This window comes from Gopherus evgoodei, chromosome 7 (assembly GCF_007399415.2).
Source record: "Gopherus evgoodei ecotype Sinaloan lineage chromosome 7, rGopEvg1_v1.p, whole genome shotgun sequence".
Lineage (NCBI taxonomy): Eukaryota > Metazoa > Chordata > Testudines > Testudinidae > Gopherus > Gopherus evgoodei.
Window position 1 is genome coordinate 70,163,274 of NC_044328.1, and position 18,315 is coordinate 70,181,588.

The following is an 18,315-nucleotide window of genomic DNA, read 5'->3' on the forward strand; positions in this document are numbered from 1 at the left end:
CAGTATAGGTGAGAACAGTAAGACTGTGACATGAGACAAAGGACTAAAAGTGTTAGGAGACAGGGATAAGTAACCTGCTCTCCCAGCAGATAGGGTAATCCAATCCAGGACTGTTAGGTAAGGCTAGGGAGGTTTGCAGCAAGCAAAATGGGAAACGACAGCCTAGGAAGGAATATTGCGGCAAGGGATCTGGGGGTCATAGTGGATTACAAGCTAAATATGAGTCAACAGCGTAACACTGTTGCAAAAAAAGCACAGGAATTTCTTCACAGCCATATTCTACCTGCAATCTTTGATTGCAGAATATTATCGGTAGCAATGAGAGGTCTGCTACAGATGGTGGAGAGTGGAATACTGCTGCCCCAGCCCAGGGGCCTTAAGTGTTCATTTGTTTTTTTCCACAGCATGACACCTCTTGCTAAGTCTATACTTTCTCTTTTCCAGTTTGCTTGCAGCCTATACTTTTCAGGGTGCCTTTTAAACTTATCCTACATGGATTTAGGGATTGTGCCTTTTTATGATGTATACATGCATTCTGAAAGTTTTCAATGTATTCTTTTTTCTGCTTTTATTATTATTTAACTTCAAAAATATCAGCAATGCTAACTCTGGTTTTACTGGAGAACTTTGTGGACGTTTCAGGGATGCCTATACTGCAGCGTGAGGCGTGACTGCAGCCCAGGCAGATACATACGCACTAGCAGAGTTAAAAATAGCCATGTAAATGTGGCAGCACAGGCTTTCAGCCTGAGCTGTACATGCATGCTGGGGACCCTGGACACCTACTTTGTCTGAAGCATGTGCTCTCACATCTACACGACTATTTTTAACTGTGCTAGTGTGTATATGTCTGCCTGAGCGGCTATCACACCTCACACTGAACTACAGACATACCTTCAGAGTATTTGCATTGTGTGCTCTCACATCTTAACAGACTTCCTTTCTACTCAATGTTAATTGCTAAAGTTAAACAAGTTTTAACAGAAAAACCACTGAAACAAACCCGAAAGGCAAACAGTTTAACAGTCTAAAATTCTGTTTTCAACTACTCAACCTTCACTCTCTTGTGATCTCATAGTTAAACTAGTTCTCAAGTCGTCATAGAATCTTCAAGGATAAATGAGACCTGAATTTCCAGTGAAGAGTAGATAGAACTACCTGGATTGTTTTTTTGTTTATTTTAGTGAACAAACCCTCAAGGCCTTTTTTATAGATCATAAATAACATAATTTCAATTGTTTTTCCTTTGAAGATGACCTTCATGCTACCTTTTTATCAGCCTCAAACAAGGTGATATACAGTTTTTGGGTTTTCTGTAGTACTCAAGTCAAATATCGGGAGCTCTAAGAGCCATGCAGTGCCCATTTGTATAATGGCACTCTACATCTGCAAACTGACTAGCCAGCAACAGCTCTCACCCACATTCAACTCAAAAGTAGATAGAAATAGATTTGTGTCCTGGAGAAAGGGAAAAATATAAGCAGCTCTCAATATATTTGCATTTTACATAGATAGGAAGTTCTCATAGGAACATGCAAAGTCACACAAACACCTCATTTTTAAGAGAGAGATAATACAGACTGAACATACAAACAGAGGACATTGGGCATACCCTTCAATTTCATATTATAGTTCCATTTAATTAAAAGGCATATCATCATCCAGAGCTGCAGTCATCAACATTTACCTCCAATAAATTGCAAGAACTGAACTCTTCAAATCATCTTACTGTCAACATGCCCCCATGAACCACAGAATCAGATTCCAGTAGATAAACAGTCCCATATTTCATGCCAGGGGTGGGGCAAAGAGAGAGAAAGACAGTGTCTCTAAGATTATCTCCTATGCATAGATATTAGAGGAAGAGATTAAATAAATAAAGATGACTTGCCACTGGAAATCCAGTGGAAATCTTTCCCTGGAGAGAGGCCTTAACTATCAGTTTCTAAATATTGTAAGATACCATTAAAATATGCTCTTAGTAGTACAGTACTCCCTAGGAAGAATTTAAAAAATTGTAATTCTATTTATAGACAAGTTTCCTCCTGATCCAGAACATTTCACACACACAATCTGGATCAATTTTAAATTACTTTCTTCCATAGAGATCAATGAGGATGATGTAAACAGACACACCAGCGCAAACATCACATCCTAAAGATAACTATTATAAAAGCATAGTAGCTTTACAAGGAGGATTATCTGCCTTTTCAAGGATAATTTCCCCAAGATTTCCCTCCGATTGTACCCCAACTTTGTTTCAAATATTTCCAAATGTATTCTACTTCAGGGGCACATACTAACAACATGCTGCCCTGATGCCACTGCTCAAGTCTGGGAGCAAAAGAATTCTGCCAAAGCTTCTTGTGATTGTTACTTATTCTTAAATTCTAAGATTAACATACTTCCAGTGAAGTTTTTCAAGACAACACAAATTAAAATGGCTCAGGGTATTGGTAATGAGATAAGGAGCTCTGAACCTCAAAGGCTGATCTACTCACAAAATTGCACTAATTTAACTAAAAGAGTGATTTTATACCAAGTTAGTTACATCGGTGCAGCTTTGTAGACAGGCAGCCATATCCATTATAATCTATTTTCTATCAGTTTAGCTTCACACACAGCCAGTTTTTGACTGGTGCACACCTATAAGTTTGCACTGGTTCAACTAAATCAGTAAAAGTCCTCTGTACAGACAAGCTGTAAGTCACAAGCTCACATCTGCTCTAGGTCAATATTCAGTTCCCTACATGACATGAACAGGTGTTTCTCCTAGTCCAAGTCACCACACTTTCAGTTTGACCTCTATGGTGGGATTAGAAAGCGAACACTTCTTAGCATTAAAGGGGGTTCTTCCATAACCTCACTGAGGTATACCAGCAGAATAGAGTAGTGCAGGGGGAAGTACTGAGGCTGCCTATGGTACATCTGTACTGATGAATTCCAGAGGCCACCAACCTCACATGTTATCTTTCACTAACACTAAATTCACTGCTAAAAAGAGAAGATTTGAAAGAGAGAACAACTGAGATTTCTGGCTTGCCAGACAATGCATTTAAAGAGGTAGTGTCAATTTAACTTTAGCTTACACACAACCAGCAGAAGCATTCCCAAATCTTAAAAAGACACATACATGGAAACAGTTGCTTTTAACAAATAATTTCTTGCAGTGTTTGAAAGCCTAATGTCCCAGTATTAAGAACACTGAGTGTAAACAATGGCATTGATTTTTCATTGCCCAAGCTGAGATAAATGCAGAACAAGCAGCATTCACATTTTCAATAGGATTTTTAAAATCTCAGTTTAATAACCAATAGATAGATATTATTAGTAATAGTAGATATTATTTTGAAGATTAAATATATCACAACCCTTCTTAAAAGGGCACCTAGGCCCAAAAAGAGAGTCAGCAGCATAATTTGTCAAAGAATATACAGTACATTTCTACTCAACACGAGACCCCCTCCATCACAACCTAGGAGAGATCAAATCTAAGGGTACGTCTACACCATGGGATAATTCCGCTTTTACATAAACCAGTTTTATAAAACAGATTGTATAAAGTCGAGTACACACGGCCACACCAAGCACATTAATTCGGCGGTGTGCATCCGTGGTCCGAGGCTAGCGTCGATTTCCGGAGCGTTGCACTGTGGGTAGCTATTCCGTAGCTATCCCATAGTTCCCGCAGTCTCCCCCGCCCCTTAGAATTCTGGGTTGAGAGCCCAGTGGCTGATGGGGCAAAAATCATTGTCGCAGGTAATTCTGGGTAAATGTCGTCAGTCATTCCTTCCTCCGGGAAAGCAATGGCAGACAATCATTTCGCGCCCTTTTTCCCTGGATTTCCCTGGCAGACGCCATAGCACGGCAACCATGGAGCCCGTTCAGCTTTTTTTTTTTTCTTTACAGTCACCGTATGTGTACTGGATGCTGCGGACAGAGGCCATACTCCAGTGCTACATGGCAGTATTCATTTGCTTTTGCATGATAGCAGAGCAGTTACCAGTCGTTCTGTACCGTCTGCTGCCAGTGTAATTTGGCAATGAGATGACGGTTATCTGTCCTTCTGTGCTGTCTGCTGCTATCATGGATGCCCCGGCTGAGATCGGTCAGGGGCACAAAAGCAAAACTGGGAATGACTCCCCGAGTCAATCCCTCCTTAATGGTTTCTAAAAATAGAGTCAGTCCTGCTTAGAATATGGGGCAAGTGTACTAGAGAACCAGTGTATCAGAGAGCACAGCTGCTCCGTGTCAGATCCCGCAGAAATGATGAGCTACATGCCATTCACGGGGGGTGCCCTTGCAACAACCCCACCTGTTGCTTCCCTCCTCCCCCAACCTTCCTGGGCTACCGTGGCAGTGTCCCCCAATTTGTGTCATGAAGTTATAAAGAATGCAGGAATAAGAAACAGTGACTTGTTAGTGAGATAAAATGAGGGGGAGGCAGCCTCCCCATGCTATGACATTCAAGGCAGGACATTAAGCGGTGCGGGGGAGAAGAGCCCAGCACACTGCTGCTATGATAGTCCAGGCAGGAAAGAATCTTTTCTTTACACACGAAAGGGAGGGGGCTGATGGAGCTCAGCCCCCAGTCGCTATGATGAAGATGGTTACCAGCCGTTCTGTACCATCTACTGGGAATGACCAGGAATCATTCCTATTTATACCCAGGCGCCCCTGAGGCCAGCCAGGGGTATTCAGCAGTTATCAAGCATGTACCGTCTGCCACCAGGGAGGGGAGAAGAGCGGATACTGCTCTTCACTGCTGCAGCATCGCGTCTACCTGCAGCATTCAGTATACATAGGGCGACACTGAAAGAAGTCAAGAAACGATTTCTTTCACATGGCCGGGGGGGGGGGGGGGTAAATTGATGATCTATTCCCTGAACCACGCCGGACAATGTGTTTGAACCTACAGGCATTGGGAGCTCAGCCAAGAATGCAAATACTTTTCAGAGACTGCTGGGGACTGTGGGATAGCTGGAGTTCTCAGTACCCCCTCCCTCCCTCCCTCCATGAGCATCCATTTGAGTCTCTGGCTCCCCATTATGCTTGTCACGCAGCACTGTGTAGCCTGGAGACTTTTTTTTTCAAACACTTTGGCATTTCGTCTTCTGTAATGGAGCTCTAATAGAATAGATTTGTTTCCCCATACAGCGATCAGATCCAGTATCGGTCCATACTGGAGCTCTTTTGGGATTTGGGACTGCATTGCCACCCGTGCTGATCAGAGCTCCACACTGGGCAAACAGGAAATGAAAATCAAAATTTCGCAGGGCTTTTCCTGTTTACCTCGCCACTGCATCCGAGTTGAGACTGCTGTCCAGAGTGGTCACAGTGGTGCACTGTGGGATACCGCCCAGAGGCCAATACTGTCGATCTGCGGCCACACTAACTCTAATCCGATATGGTAATACCGATTTTAGCACTACTCCTCTCGTTGGGGAGGAGTACAGAAACCGATTTAAAGAGCCCTTTATATTGATATAAAGGGCCTCGTACTGTGGACGGGTACAGCGTTAAATCTGTTTAACGCTGCTAAAATCGGTTTAAATGCATAGTGTAGACCAAGCCTGAGAGACAGTTTAGTATATTTCTCAACATACTACCAATAAGATGTTAAAAGAAAAAAAAACATACAATTACAGTGACATATGGAGCACAACACTATCTGATTATTCACAATCGGATAGTTCAATGTGCACTCTACACATCTTGTGGAACAGTCTGTAAGAACTGAAATAGTACTTATAGTTGAGAATCAAAGGTAGCAAACTGACGTTGAATAAATGGAAAGAACTACAGTCCCAAATGCTTCTATAACATTAACACGTTGCTTAAAACAGCCACATCAAAATCTAATCTCTGTAGCCGAAGAACCGCTGCAGAACACATGCCACCCATAAGACATGAAAGTAACTCAAACTTGTTATATATATTCCAGATGGAGAACCAAAACATTGCATAATTACGTTGGGAGAATGGGGTGTTCGGTTAGTCAAAAATTCCGGTTAACTAAGAGTTATACTTACCAATGGAGGGAAGGAGTTTGGATGCGGGAGAGGGCTCAGGGCAGGGGGTTGTGGCAATGGAGGAGTTTCAGGGTGCCGTATCCAGGCAACGCTCACCTCGGGCATCTCCCCACAAGTGCCAACACGTCCCTTGGCTCCCAGGCAGAGGTTCAGCCAGGTGGCTCTGCGTGCTGCCTCGCCTGCAGGTACCACCACTACATCTCCCACTGGCTGTGGTTCCCGGACAATGGAAGCTGCAGAGCCTGCGCTCGGGGCAGGGGCAGCACACAGAGCCCCCATGGCCATTCCACTGCCTAAAAGAAGAAGGGACATGTCACCACTTCAGGGGAGGCATGTGGAGTCAGGTAGGGAGCCTGCCGGCCCCACACCAACCAGACTTTTAATGGCAACCCTACTGAAGATTTGTATTGGGAGATATCAGAAATGCCAGTTTCTGGAGCTTTCTGGCTGGTAAAGTGCCAGATAACACAGCTTTTACTGTATAATGATTAAATTTGTTAAAATAAGATACCTGACCTTATAAGCAAGTCCACCTAATAGATTTGCCAAATAAATTGTACATGCATTTCTACAAAGCTTCAAAAACACTGCTCCCTAAAATTAGCATGTTTGAAAAACTGTACTTTTTCCTAGAAAACCTTTTTGTGCCTTTTTTAGAATCATTTTCCTACTTTGGAAAGTGAATCTAAAAAATGGCATTGTGAGGTTTAACATTTGATCTCTCTCAGCAATTCCAGTTTAAATCTGCTCATTATACAAAAACAGTTTTTTCTCCCCCACCCCCTACGTCTTAACTGTCAACCCTGAAAACTGACCTGGAATCTGAAAGCCAAGCTGGGTTCCTTCTGGCTCCTGAATCATCAGCAATGAAGATTCTACAATCAGAAATCCGGTTAGCAATTCTGTCAGAAGTGAAAACCAGAAGTGAATCCTGCTCATCCTATCATTGCTGAATTGGCTCTGCAGGGCCAACAGGAGTAAAACCTTATTAGTCAGTAAAAAGCAAGACTGTATGCTTTTGAGTATGCACAGGATGCAGATTTACCACACAAGATGCTGCCCTTTTTTTCCTACAGTCCTTCTTAAAAGACTATAATCTCATTCTGAAAAGAAGACTTGTGTATTTCCAAAACTTCAGATCGCCATTGTTCATTCCTCCAACCCACTCCCCACACTTAAAAGATAAATTGATACTTATTTCAAACATTTCAAAGTTAAACAACTCGCTCAGAACTTGGAGACAATCATTCTATGATACCTGATGGCAAGACAGAAAAATTCTCACTCCAACACATTCAGTGGGAGAAACAGGAAGCTCAGAAAGATGTGTTTCAATGAGATGGAATCAGTTATTAAGTTTTTGTGTATGTAAGTCTGTCTCAAATACAATCTACATCCATCAGACCTCACGTTTTTTCAGGAAAATGTCACTTATCTGAAATATCTCAGAGTCCATCTCCAGAAGCCAAACTCCATGCTTGGACATTTCATCCATCACCACAAACAGGTCCCCTAATCACCCTCTCCCTACATATGGAAATCTCACTGCTTAGCATATGAAACACTAGACTGGACACCAAACTAGTAACTGTATAATAAAAATCCTACGTTAGCAGAGAGCTCCACTAAGTTCACCACTCTGCCAGTACGGGGCCTCACCTGTGAAGAAAACAAAGCGCTTACAACACACATACTTATGAAGGAAAATGTATTGCTCTACGCATTAGAATTTACTTGATAGAAGAACTGAAGAGCACCACTAGAGATTCAGATATAAAATAATTTAAGATGGTTCCTGCATTGACTGAGGTCAAAATAGAGGCATAGGCATATTTGAATTTCACCAGCTATGTTTTTGTTATTATAGGTTCCTCGTCATAGAATGTACAATTTGAGGGGTCTAAAAAATCACTGAATTCACTTTTAGTTAGAACCCTTAGCTAGGAATTTGACCCAATATCCCTTCGGGCTACAATTTGAATTAATTCTAAATGAATTCAATACTTGAGAGTGTACCAGTTTATGCAAACAAAATAAAACAGGCTACAGAACTATGTTTTAAACACCCGATTAACCCAAAGAGGAGTGCATTTGCCTATAACTCTGAAAATTAAAACTAGTTTTTCAATGAATTAATCGCAGACTGTTACCAAAAGTAATCTCTAAACCTCTAAATAAACCCAAGTTGTAATACAAGCTTGCAAAAAACTCTGCCTCGCACACTTACCCTAGAGCAATTAATTTCTCTAGATGGGTGAGTAAAACATCACTTGTGTTTACATAATTATGGTCAGACTAGGTAAGCAGATATTCTGCCTGGGCTGAAAAAATATTCATAATACTTTTGCAAGGCCGCTCTATATAATACTGAAATTCAGCAAGACTGTATAAACCCAGCTATGCCACCATAACTGGGAAGAAACAAGGCTTGTGGGAGTCACATTTCCAGCTTATTAACAGAGACCAGTTAACAGACTCTTACACTTTGCATTGATGGAAGCACTACACAGAGAAATCTGAAGAAATCAGAAGCTTTCAGAGTCAATTCTGACACTACTAGAGACAAAGAGAAACTAGAAGAGGGCAACAGAAAAGCTGCAAAAAAACACTTCACTCACTTTTGACAAAAAGTATCAGGATTAAAATGCAGAAGAGAGAAAAAATATTGCCAAACTCTCTAAGCAGCTGTCTTTAGAAGTCAAATATCCCAGAGGAACAAAAAGATATTTTTTCAAAAGCAGTGATTTGGAATGCTGTTACAGATCTCATTCATTTCAAATTGTTACACTCCACAGCAACTCAAACCTCTTTCCCCCAAAAAAACTTACAATAAAATACAAGTCGGTTTGGATAAAAATTAATTTTTATCTGTAAATGTTGATAAATGCTGACAAAGTAGGTATTCACCCACGAAAGCTTATGCTCCAATACGTCTGTTAGTGTATAAGCTCCCACAGGACTCTTTGTTGCTGATTTTACTGTAGACCCAGAAGCCAACCAACGATTTTTCCAAAATTTACAGATACGCCAAGTAAGAAAAATGCTGCTTGAAAAAACTTATTAGAGTTTGATTTAAGGATGTTTACTTTGCATATTCTGCCGTGATGTTGACAATTTGTGTTTTAATGGCTATAAAACTAACTTTTTGAATCTCAATGTTCAGAGTCATGAAATTATTGTCTGACCAGCCTCCACCATTTCCCACAACTGCGAACATTTAAATAGATTGAAGTACTTCAAAATAAAATTGATATTATGTGTCAAAATTATATTTAAAAAAATCAAATTCTGCCAAGCCTATATACAGGGCAGGTATGCAAGATGAAAGATCCTTCCACAGCTTAAGCTTGGGTTACCTTGCTCCCAAGGAGAAAAGTCCCACTGTCGTGCATTATGCTTCTACTTCCAGACCAACAAAGAGATATTCCTCCACTCTCTCCCACCCTCAAACATATCCCCATGTTTTGCAGTGCTCTCCTGGTCCCCAGTATGCCACCCAGCCCACATGCAACAACAGTTCAGCACAGCTGTGGAAAACCATCCACCTGCTACAGGTTATGTATAAAATGCAGGAGGGGTGTAAGGTGGTAAACAGACGATGACAATCCCTAAATCAAGGGCTGACAACAGGAACTCCACGTGTACAGGCCCCGGCCTTTGGCACCCCTTCTTCCCACTAATGTCCCCCATACCTCCTCTTTCACCCCACTATGATCACTTCTCCCTCCAGCTGTCCCCACTATTGTTACTGCACCCCCATAAGATCTAAACATTGCACCCTTTGCATGCATCCCACTAGCTGCCCCTCCCCCTGAAAATATTGCAGCTATCCCTTTTCAGCCGCCCCTCCCCCCACAACAACCAAATATTATTCCACCTAATTGCAATGCACCCCCAATAACTGCCCCTCCCCTTAGGACCATTACACCTACCCCTTCCAGCTGCCCCCCATAAGACAAATATCATTGCATCCCTCCCCACTGCACGCACCTCCACTAGCTGCCCCTCCCCCACGACGCACACACCCCCAGCTGCCCCCATCAGCACATTATTGCACCCCGTCCCGCTGCCCTTCCCCCAAAGACCCACATACTGCCCCCTCGCCCCCGCCCCCACAGAGCCCTGTGCTGGCGCCGCACCCTCCCCCAGCCCGGTATCGCCTCGCCCACCCCCAGCCCAACATCTACGGAATGGCCGAGTCAGACCCACCCCAGCGCCGAATCGGGCCGGGCTCCCCCTGCGGCCCCGGGACAGGCCGCGGCCCCCCACTCACCACCGCCGCCTCCGCCTCCTGCTTCACCCGCGGCCGCTGAGTAACGAGCCGGGGCCGGGCCGAGCCGAGCCGCGCGCAGAGACGCAGCGCCCCGCCCCCTGCGCCGCCGGCCCGAGGGGGAGGGGGAGCGGGAGCCTCTCCTCCCCCGGGCCCGAGACAGACCCCCCCACAGGCTCCCTGTGCCCTTCTGGGGGTACCCCAGCTCCGTGCCCCCCTCCGGGCAGCCCCCCAGCACCGTGTGCCTCCCCGTGTGTCCCCCACACGGCCCCCTGAAACAGACCCCCCCTTGTCTGTGTGCCCCCAGCCCGCTCCCTGGGACAGCACCCCCCACTTCATGTGTCCTCGTCATGGCCCTCCCCAGACAGACCCTCCTGGCTTCCGGTCCTCCTGACTGATCCCCCTGCTCCATGATCTCCCCCCCCCCACAGACCGGGACAGCCCCCCACTCCGTGTGTCTCCCGTACGGTCCCCCAAGACGCACTCCTGCGGCTCCGTGTGCCCCCCCGCCTCAGACATGCCCCCAGGACAGCTCCCACTCTGTGTGCGCCATTGCATGGCCCCCCAGACGGATCCCCCCACTCTGTGGGCCCCCCTTAGGCCTCTCAGGACAGCTCCCCAGCTCTGTGTACACCTCTATGGCCCTCCAAGACTCCATATGTCCCCCGTTCCCGGGACAGATGCTCCCCCCAATACGCATGCTTCCCCCCACCGCATGTCCCCGGCCTGGGACAGCCTTTCTGCTCTGTGTGCCCCCCTCACTCCTCCTGGGACAACCCCCCCTCTCTGTGTGCCCCCCTCCATTTACCCCCTGCACATTCTCCAGGACAGCCCTCCCACTCCATGTGCTCCCCCTGTAAGACCCTCCCCCAGACATCCTTCCTGCCTCCATATGCCTTACCGCACAACCCTCTAGAACAGCTCCCCCCCAGCTGTATGTGTCCCCCTGCTTGGGACAGACCCCATCACCTCCTCCTCCCCTCCCACCGCTGCACAGCCCCCCAAGACATACCCCTTCACTTCATATTCCCGCCCTGGGACAGACCCTTGCTCTGTGTGCTCCCCCAGCCCTGCCCCACCAGGATAGCCCCCCTGTGCTCCATGTGCCCCCACTGGACAGCCCCCCCACGGCACCAGGACACCTGCTCCATGTGCCCCCAAACAGGGATCAGGCCGCCCCAGCCTATGTGCCCATCAACAGGGATCAATCCCCCCTGCTAAGCGTTTCTCCCCCAACAGGCCAGCCCCTAGGGTGACCACCTTTGTTGGATGGAAATAAGGGAAAACCATATGAAAGGTAAGGACAAAGCTTTGTTTTAAGGGATGTTTTAGGGAAATACCATTTCCCATAGCGTAGCAGGTATTTTTCAGGCATGTATATTTCTACTGCCCTCAAACATACAGTGCAGTCACCATAAGCTTATTTAAAATGGTACTTACCTGTTTTAAAACATTTCAACACCTCTTTGTTTTTTTTAAATCAGTTCATAAAATTCTATACATGTCCAATCAAAATTAACATTAATTTGAAGCTCAGCTGCACAAGTTTCTGCAGTCTCTCCATATCTGTGTAACAAGGAAAATATTCTTTCCAGTACTGCATTTGAGGATGGAATGAACATAATAAATTCCAAAAATTTTAAGAAATTAGGAGAAGAATGGGCAGGCTACCATGTTTCAAAGCCCCGTCCTTTCCCCTGCATATAGTACTCACTGAATCTTTTTTTGCAATAAAACGTAGTGCTCCATGTGGTTAGCATTTGCAGTTTACTTAGCCAATAACGAACCTTTCCCTTTCCAGAAGTGTTCTAAATTTGTCCTAGCATTTCCTTACCTGTGTTACAAGTCCAAAACCAAAGGGGTGGGGTGGGAAAACTTCTGACATGAAGCAACATCCATGATTTTTATGAGACCCAACAGAGAACCAGTCTAAAGGAACGTCCCCCTACCCGCATCTATCATCGCGGTTTGTTGTCAAACCCTTAAAAAAAAAAAACAATTAGCATGTGGGGGTGTAAACAACCAAGGTATTTGTTAAACCATCAACAGTCCTAAACAAGATAAACCAGAGGTGAACTAAATGAATAGGAACACAAGTAAAGCAAGGACCCCCACAACAGGGTAAGTACACGGGGAGGCACACTTAAAGGTAAGTACGGGGCCAGTAGTGTGCTGACTGTGACTGAGGGTAAGTTCACTCCCCTAGGATGGGACCCAGGTAAGAGGATGGAGGATCAATGGACCACTACCATGTCCTGCAGCTCTGAGGACTCTCACGATGACAGGACAGCCCTGGACTGCATCCAGGTAGGTGGAACCCAAATGTAAGGACGGACCTCAGGATCAGGGAGGCGATGAGAGCTCTGCCCCAGCGATGTCATGCAATGACTTGGCTAGTAATAGCGATGTACTAGCGATGACTTGGCTAGTACTCCCCCTGCCATGTCATGGGTGTGTGTTTGTCCTCAGTGAAAGAGTGGCAGCTGGTGACACACTCCCTGTATGCAAGTGAGAATTACCCTCCCGCAACCAGATGAATGAGCACGGTGTTCAGTGTTCTCCTCTGAGGCAACCTAGAGAGCTGAGATGTCTGCTGTGCTTTCCAACAATTGCTGCAGCAGCACCTCCAAACTCTGCCACTCAGAAGGGCAGCCCCTTCCTTCTGACATGCTAGCTCTTATATGCCCTGCTGTTATGTCTACACTGCAATAAACAGCTGCAGTTGGCCCATGTTAGCCGACTCGGGCTTGGGCTGCAAGGCTGATAAAATTGCGGTGTAGATGTTTGGGCTCAGGCTGGAGCCCAGGCTCTGGAACCCTGCAAGGGGGGAAGGGTCCTAGACCTGGGCTCCAACCCAAGGCTAGACTTCTGCACTGCAGCTTTATAGCTCCGCAGCCCAAGTCCAATGAGCCTGTACCAACTAACATGGGCGAGCTGCAGGTGTTTTACTTCAGTGTAGGCATATTCTGACATGCCACTCTCGAGGACTTTGACTCCTGGCAGCATAGCTATGAAGCCTCTAGATTGCTCACTGTGGCAGGAAGTGTTCGTGTGTCTCCTTGCTGTCTGTGGGGAATAAATACAGTCTTAAAAACTGACCCAAATCAACAGAGGATCCAGCAAGACAAAGAGATGCCCCACGATTGAACAACCAACACCTAACAGCAGGAAACCCCTGCAGGTGGGACTTGGGAATGAAGCTGGAAAACAAGGTGTCAGGTGGCTTAGGAGCCAGAACTGGGGAGACAAAGGGAGGAACAAAGAGAACAAGTGAGCAAGAGGTGGAGTCCATCACAGCTTGATTGGCTCATCATGGCGCTGGTCTGACAAGAGTGGACTATGGTTTAACTTCTGCCTCCCTGTACTAACCTAAGGACTTGCAGGTGACTAATAAATGGTTACCTTTTCTTTGGAAAGGCTGATTGACACTATAAATACTCACTGAAAGCATTTGCCCAGAAGGGCTACAGTATAAGCCTCCCACAGGAGTCTGACTTGGCTGGATTCGCTGCAGGGAGCCACAAAGAGAGACAGGGATCACTGGTGCCAAAGGCCCAGACTTGGAGGTCATCAGCCTTTCCTATGGGATGATGTGGGTCATTGGGGGCCAACCCATTTCCAGGAGACTAGTTGAAGGCTGGGGCATAGACCAGGCCCTGTGATAGAGACCTATCCAGATAACCACTTGGTTCTCTGTCACAAAGCCTTCTGTATGGGGCTTTTCAGCAGAAGCAGACTCTTTTGATTTGCTTCACCACAGAGAGCAAAGAAGCACAAGAGACAGAGCATACCTCTTAGCCTATGGGAAGTAGGAACCAGCATATCATCAGTTCGTATTTTATCTCTTCCACTGGTGACTGTTTATATTTCTGTGCACTTCACAGCCCTTGTTATAGAGCAAGGCTTCACTCATACCCTTAATTTCAGAGGCAGGCAAGTAGCATTACCCACTTTTTACAAATAACTGACAGGTTGCAGAAGGACAACCTTTAGCAGAGCTGTGGCTAGAATCCAGGTCTCAAACACGGTAGATGCAAGTCACCTCCATTCATCTATGTTGCCTTTCGGACTAAATGCATTTGCCAGATCTATTTGCTTAGCTTATGTTGTCTGTAACCACTGCTCTAGCCATGAGACCACAAACTCCTCCCAGAGCCAGGACTAGAGCCTAAATAATCCTGGTTCCCAGCATTCTATTGCTGCTTTATAAATAGTTGCATAATCCACTGGCAAAATGTACTTCATGTGTCCTTCTAGTAGGTGGTCCTCCCAGAGGCTAGCAGTTACTCTTTTAGCTGAAGTGGCAGAGATTTGTGCTGGGGATCTAAAGGTCCAGGCTTCAACCCCACAAGGTGGTCATGATGAAAATTCTGCTTTTCCCTTTTTTCTTTATTTAAAACTTGTTTAATTTACACAATGAGAAAATACCCTTACAAACAGATTTTATTGTAAATATATATAATCTGTCAGCTATGGCATGAGCCATAATTGAAAAAACTACTGTTCCATGTTATGGTCATTTGTCATGTTTCAATGGTTTGTATCATACAACGACTGGCTTCAAGAGTGAGATGTATGATACTAACTTCAAGGTGATGTCCCTCAGCGGTGAGAGCACTTTTTCTGCTGAGATCCAAGTTTGTGCCCTGGGAGTCAGTGGTCGTAGGCAGAAAGTTCTGGCCTCATTAGTGGCTGCTTCTCGTGATGTGGGAAACATCTCAGCCAGTCTCAATGCCTCCTGAATCACTCAGTACTCCAGGGATGTTACTGGGATTCAGTGGAACCAGAGGATCACTCAGATACCAAGTACATCATCTTCCCTGCAGAGGAAACCAAGATGGCAACTCTGCATTGAGGAGATCGGACTCTTCCACAGCTTTTACAAAAGAAATCCAAGACAGCTACCTTTGACCTGAATTAAAACCAGTCCAGGAATCTAGAAAGGCCACTACTGAGGGATACCTGATTCAAGACCCCACCCCTGTCCTGTTTTAACCAGCTAACTAAAAATGTGTGGAAGACACCTTGCTGCACAGCATCTCTACATCTCAAAAGTTGCTAAGAAAAAAGAATTGCCTTTATGAAGTGACTCTGGCTATGTCTCTCGCCCTGAAACATGACAGCTTGGTGATGGAGGCTGCAGTAGCAACCCACCCAGCACCCTGGTACTTGGGACTGGGATTTTTGGGGTGTTGGGTTTACTGTTTCATGGCTACAGCACTCGGAATCATGGATTATCAGGCCCCCATAACCAAAGATCAGATGGAGCGATGAAAGAGAAAAAGTGTTCACTGTGGTTGAATCTTTCCCCAAGCAGGACATTAAAAAAACAAACCAGGAGCTGAAGAAGCATGTGCAAAAGTATGCAAACCTGACCCAGGCAGTTTTTGATGAAGGTGATGCAATGGCAAGAGTTGTTGCCTCAGGTGTGCATCTGCTTGGCTATAGGTCTCCGATTTCTGTCAAGAGCTCCAAAAAAAACTTGAAGGCCTGCTTTATACCAGAGAAGACTTCCTTGAGGAGTAGGTGGCAAAGGAGACTTGTCCCTTGGGTGCACCCTCAGAGGGGAGGGAAGGGAATGGCTCCATTTGTATGCTGGTGTTCACAGATGCCTGGCTTCCTGGTAGCCTGGTACCCATCCTTCAGAGGATGCTTAGCCCCAACAGTGCCAACAAAAGGTAAAAGGTCCTAAAACTTTTTTCACCTAGCAACAAAATCCTGAATATTTCTGAATGGGTCCCAAGCTTATAGTCAGCTTGTCACTACAAACAACTTGTCAACCTTGTATCCCACGTGTGCCCTGGTCAGCTCAGACAAAGGGGTGTTGAGCACTATTTGGTGGGTTACAGAATCAGGTTTTCAGGAAACCTTTTATATTGGCATCTCTCTCCTCTTGCTGTCATCGATCCACATATTACCATATTTTAGAGAGAACTGGGTGGTGCTGCTTATGCAGAATTCTTCTCCAATGAAGTGTCAATTCTGACCCCTTAATGAGTCTGTCATTGTGCTAATATTTTTTTCATGCTCACACACCCATCTCAGTGAGGCCGTGCTATTACAAAGAAGACCATGTCTAAATGCCTGGCTGTTTTCAGTTCACATTGTTGTAACCTGTTTGGTCTGTAATTAGAAGGCCATGTCAAGGCTCACTTGATTCAAGTCAAGGCAGCCTTCCCTTCATGAGATGTTTCTAATACAAACAGCTGCAGGCCAGTCACACGGTCCTCTCTTTACACAATCAGAAAGTATTATTGCTTGGACTTGACCTCTAGGACAGATTCCTGTTTTAATTTCTCCATACTCTTGATTTTGTTTCCAAGATAGAGGAGTCCAATTTCTCTGCCTTTCGAAGTTTTGGTAGGGACTGCCCCTCATTTGAATTGGCCAGTTTTTTTTCTCCCTAGGTTTTTTTCTTGTTGAGGCATCTTACGTGTTAGTCATGTTACCCCTAACAATATCAAGAATATCTCATTTCTTCCTTATTGTAGCGGCACCTTAGCAGCTGCCCAGTAATGAAAGTTGCACTGAGATTTGCAGTTAAAAACTACAGTCCTGTTAAAGTAGAACATGAAGTTGGAGTGAGGGTCCCGGTTTCACACAGTCCTTCATGGGCCAGTTGACTTCTCTGTATCAGTTAAAAAAGTAATATCTTTAGTTGAAAAACATTTTTAAATGACCTCTGTAAAAAATTTCGTCCTCTGCCACTACACATTGAGAGAATGCATACTCACCTGATAAACACTAGACCTGTGGCATTCAACCTTTCCAGACTACTGTACCCCTTTCAGGAGTCCGATTTGTCTTGCAGCTCCACCCCAAGTTACACCTCACTTAAAAACTACTTGCATACAAAATCAGACATAAAAATACAAAAGTGTCACAGCACGCTATTGCTGAAATAATTGATTGGAATATAAATATTGACTTACATGTCAGTGTATAGTATATAGAGCAGTATAAAGTCATTGTATGAAATTGTAGTTTGTACTGACGTCACTGGTGCTTTTTCTGTAGTCTGCTGTAAAACTAGGCAAATATCGAGATGAGATCAGGCTTGACAAAGCCCTGGCTGGTAATGATTTTAATTGGGAATTGGTCCTGCTTTAAGCAGGGGGTTGGACTAGATGACCTACTGAGGTCCCTTCCAACCCTGGTATTCTATGAGTTGATGTACCCCCCGGAAAACCTCTGCATTCCCCCAGGAATGTGCATACCCCTGGTTGAGAACCACTGCACTAGAGAATGATGAGACAAATTGCACAAAGAGAGCTACGGTTAGTGGGCAAATAGAGGTGTTAATACTTTAATGTTAATTTCCATAGACTACAGAATATTGAAAGGATTTACGAAGGGAAGATGGGAGCATGATAGAAGTAGATTCACTACATATCAATATATTGGTTTTAAAAAACTTAAAAGATAACCTCAGCCAGAACTGTGAACTTTTTATGCCCCTCAGAAAAATTACTAGATCCAGAAGTACCACACTTCTAAAAGTAAGGCTATGGACATCCTTAATTGTGTGAACAGGGGGTGGGTTGGTTAGTTAAAAAAAAACATCAAAGAAAGGAACAAAGAACTGACAACTGTAGGCAAGCATCTCTATATGGGGCATTTTTCAAGCTTTGATGAGATGCGGCTTTTGCTTTTGAGTATGATGGATATTACATGTGTATTGAATGGGGCCAGGTGAAGATTGTGTTTTCTGTGAGGTGCTGGCTGATGCTTAAAAACATATAAAATCCTGGTCCCATTAAAGTCAATGTGAGTTTTGCCACTGATGTAGGTGGAGCCAGGATTTCACCCAGAATGTGTCAGAAAATTAGGGGGCTCAGTAGGGAGCAATGAAGTAGAGTGAACGTAAGGTTGGTTGGGTTAGAGACTGGCTGGGATGTGCCAGGGATATGCGAGCAATCCAGGCTATACATGGAGAGGTGTCAGGAGGGAGAACAGACTCTCCAGAGTGCTATGTGGGGAGGAGTACAGCTCTGTGGGGTAGGAGAGTTATGT

The 18,315-nt window shown here is 45.0% G+C and overlaps 1 protein-coding gene across 6 annotated transcripts in view; it reads right to left on the reverse strand.

Moving 5' to 3' along the window:
- Window positions 1–10,381, reverse strand: part of MAPK8 (mitogen-activated protein kinase 8) — a 119,805-nt gene extending 109,424 nt beyond the window's left edge. For 3 of the 6 annotated variants that reach the window (XM_030571382.1, XM_030571386.1, XM_030571387.1), the window contains exon 1: window positions 10,306–10,381. The gene's annotated coding sequence lies outside the window, so the exon portion shown is untranslated. Of the gene's footprint in view, window positions 1–6,847; window positions 6,905–10,241 lie in introns of those variants that run through there. The other 3 variants (XM_030571383.1, XM_030571384.1, XM_030571385.1) reach the window with 3 other exon arrangements.
- Window positions 10,382–18,315: the final 7,934 nt, after the last annotated feature.